Genomic DNA, 3,093 nt, shown 5'->3' with positions numbered 1-3,093 from the left:
TACTTCTAGGCTCTCTATCAGATGCGTGACGCATATTTTCCGCGATAGATCGACCTATGGTTTGAGCAAACGCTGCCAAGTCACCTATGTGAGGAGGTAGGGCCGGTGGAGGTACTCTTGGAATCATATGTGGGAGAGGGATGGGTGCCGGTCTTGGCATATGTGTGGATGATACAGGATATGGAACATAACCGGGTATAGGTCCACTCGGATAAGGGCTTGGGAGCGGCACTCGAGGAGCATGAACAAGTGGTACAATTGGAGGTGTGGGGGCCATGTGTGCATAAGGGGCTAGAGGCACATATGGTCGAGGCCCCATATTAGGTACTACGACACTAGGTAGTGGCACTGCGCTAACCGTAGATGTCATCGGTACATTCTCTGTCAGGCTTATCCCTGGAGTGAGCACTGGGTTTTCCTTAATAGAGGGTTGAGCCAAGTTAGGGAAGCTAAAGTTTTCGCTCGGAGGCTCAGATTGCATAGAGACCCCAGGTGAAATGACGTAAGATGGGTCCATGGGGCTCATTAGAGGAGTCTCCATTTGTGATAGAGTAGGCTGTTGAGCCTTGCTCATATCCAGAAATCTCATGGGGCCAGTTGAGAGTATATTTACCCCTCGGTTTTGACTTTCAGATTGAATAATGCCATGGATAACATTACAGATCATTTTCTGTTGATCTTCGATGCTCGTGGCACTAGAGGTGGATTGTACAATCTCTATCCATCCTACATGATAGGCGTGGCCAGAGTGTAGATCCGTCAACACCTCAGTGTGGAGGTCGTATGTCCAATGATCACTAATGAACAATCCTTCTAGAGTCGACGTGTTAACGGTTTCTTGTGAGGTAGAAGCAATATTGCTCCCCGTGGTTTTACTTGTCACCAACGGTACTCTAGAGGGAACTTCTGAAGGAGGCAGCTCAACAGGGCCTTCTTGGTAAGAAGTTGGCAGGATATCCACATGGACACTCTTTGGGGGTGTGGGGTCCACGTGCGATGTGAAAGGAGAGTCCACTTCCCCACCCCCTTCGTGTGCTTCATTTGCATCAGGTTCCGAGCGAGTAGCTCGACCTAATGTTTCCATGAAACGGCTAAACATACTAGTACTAGGCTGTGGAGCTTCGGGAGGTGCATGGCCTTCTCTCTCAGTGTTTTGGTTAGGGTATGCTTCCATGATTTCTGAGTCGGAGGAGGAATCACTAGCTGCTATTTTAGGGTCTTGGGTGGTGCTACCTTGTGTCCCTGCTGAGGGTCTAGATCCTATCGTGGATGGGTAATGGGTGTCCGTATGAACAGAGGCACCCTCAATATGCTCGTGTTCTAGCACCCGCCCAGAGCGTAAGTGCATGTGCTTTTGATACCCTAAGGTGTCAAAAAGCTGCTCTAGGAGGCCTTGTGACTAGTTTTTAGCGTGTTTTTTGTTTGTTTTTTTGCTAGATTTTTTAGAGCGTGTCGTGGAATGGGCTGTGTGATAGCTCGAAACGAGCGTATCGGTCAGAGGGTCGTGCCGTGCTTTACAGCCCTCCGTTTGGTCACTCTATGCCCTCGGAATCCCTAAAACTGTCAATTTCCAATAGGGAACTAAGCCCAAACTAGAAAGTCTAAGGGTGCAAGTGGGAAGAGAAAGGAGGAGAGTGGAGGACTTGTCCCACATGCTCTCATTCTCTCTTGAGGGAGTAGGGTATATATATAAGAGTGAGTCTAGTATATATCAAAGGACTGAGGACTGAGGCCTGGGCCTGGGCTTGGGCTTGGGAAACCGATCCCGATCTACCTTTTATACAAACCAACCCGTCCGTTTTAAGAGTCACGTTTTTTATTTTTGAAAAATTTAGCCGCCCGCTCGCTCGCGTTTTTATTTTTTGATTATATATATATATATATATATATATTTTAAAGGAATTTTTTTTCCCAAAAAAAACTCTTTTTTTTGTTGATGCAGAAAATACAGAAATTGAAAACGCAGAAATTGAAAATGCAGAAAATTAAAAAAACGCAGAAATGCAGAAAATTGCAGAAATTGAAAATGTCGAACTTGAAAATGCAGAAATTGCAGAAATTGAAAACCCCGAACTTGAAAATGCAGAAATTGCAGAAAATTGAAAAACGCAGAAATGCAAAAAATGAAACTTGACAGCAAATGCAGAAAACGCAAAAATAGAAATCTCCACACACTCCTTCCCTGCCTTTCCTATGATAGAAATTGCACCACAAGGAAGCGTAAAGTGCTAACCGAGCTTAGTGTAGGGCATATCCCCGGCAGCGGCGCCAAAAATGTGCGCTCCTTGCCGCACTGTCGAAGCAAGGGACTTGCCAATACACCGTGTGTGAGCCACAAACGGCTCCAAGCACACAACAAGCCTAAACTAGCAAGCTCAAGAGAACAAAGGGTGTGTCACTCACCGCTCTACGCTCGCCTTTGTGGTGGATTCCTCGCCGCGATGAATAAGAAGCTGCAGCCGTGCCGCGCTCAACCGCTTCGCCGCCATCGTGCCTACGTAATGCTCGATCGCACACACACTCTCCCTCTCTCTCTCTCTCTCACACACACACACACACAAGGAGGTGAAGAGGAAGAAGATGGAGATGGAGCAAGAGCACTCTTCTATTGTACAAATGAAAGAATGAGTAAAAATTAGGTTTAGTTGGCTTTTATAGGAGTTCACCCCATTCACACTTGGGCGCCCATGCTTAGCCAACTAACCCCTTGAATGTCCCAGTTAAAGTGCGCCTCTCATCGGCGATCACTCTACCTTTCCCTATTGGTCCGACAAGCCCGGTACCTGACTCTACCAAATACATAATACCCGTCCATCGTAGGTGATGGGGTGTCCGTGTGCCGTGAGGGTTAACAGCTTGATTGTGCCAGGGCGATATAAAGTGGAGAATATGGATGTGTATCTTCGTCCACTATTGGAAGAGCTACAACAATTGTGGATTGGCATAGAGGTGGTGGATATGAGCCGACACACAAGACGACGGAATGCTTTGATCAGAGGCATTCTAATGTGGACCATGCATGACTATCCCAGGCTAATAGAATGCTCAGGTGATCTATTGACACTCCTCACTCAGACACTGTAAATCTTGTTT

This window comes from Adiantum capillus-veneris, chromosome 6 (genome assembly GCF_014529385.1).
Source record: "Adiantum capillus-veneris isolate H3 chromosome 6, ASM1452938v2, whole genome shotgun sequence".
NCBI lineage: Eukaryota > Viridiplantae > Streptophyta > Polypodiopsida > Polypodiales > Pteridaceae > Adiantum > Adiantum capillus-veneris.
Note: the sequence above shows the minus strand (reverse complement) of the source record.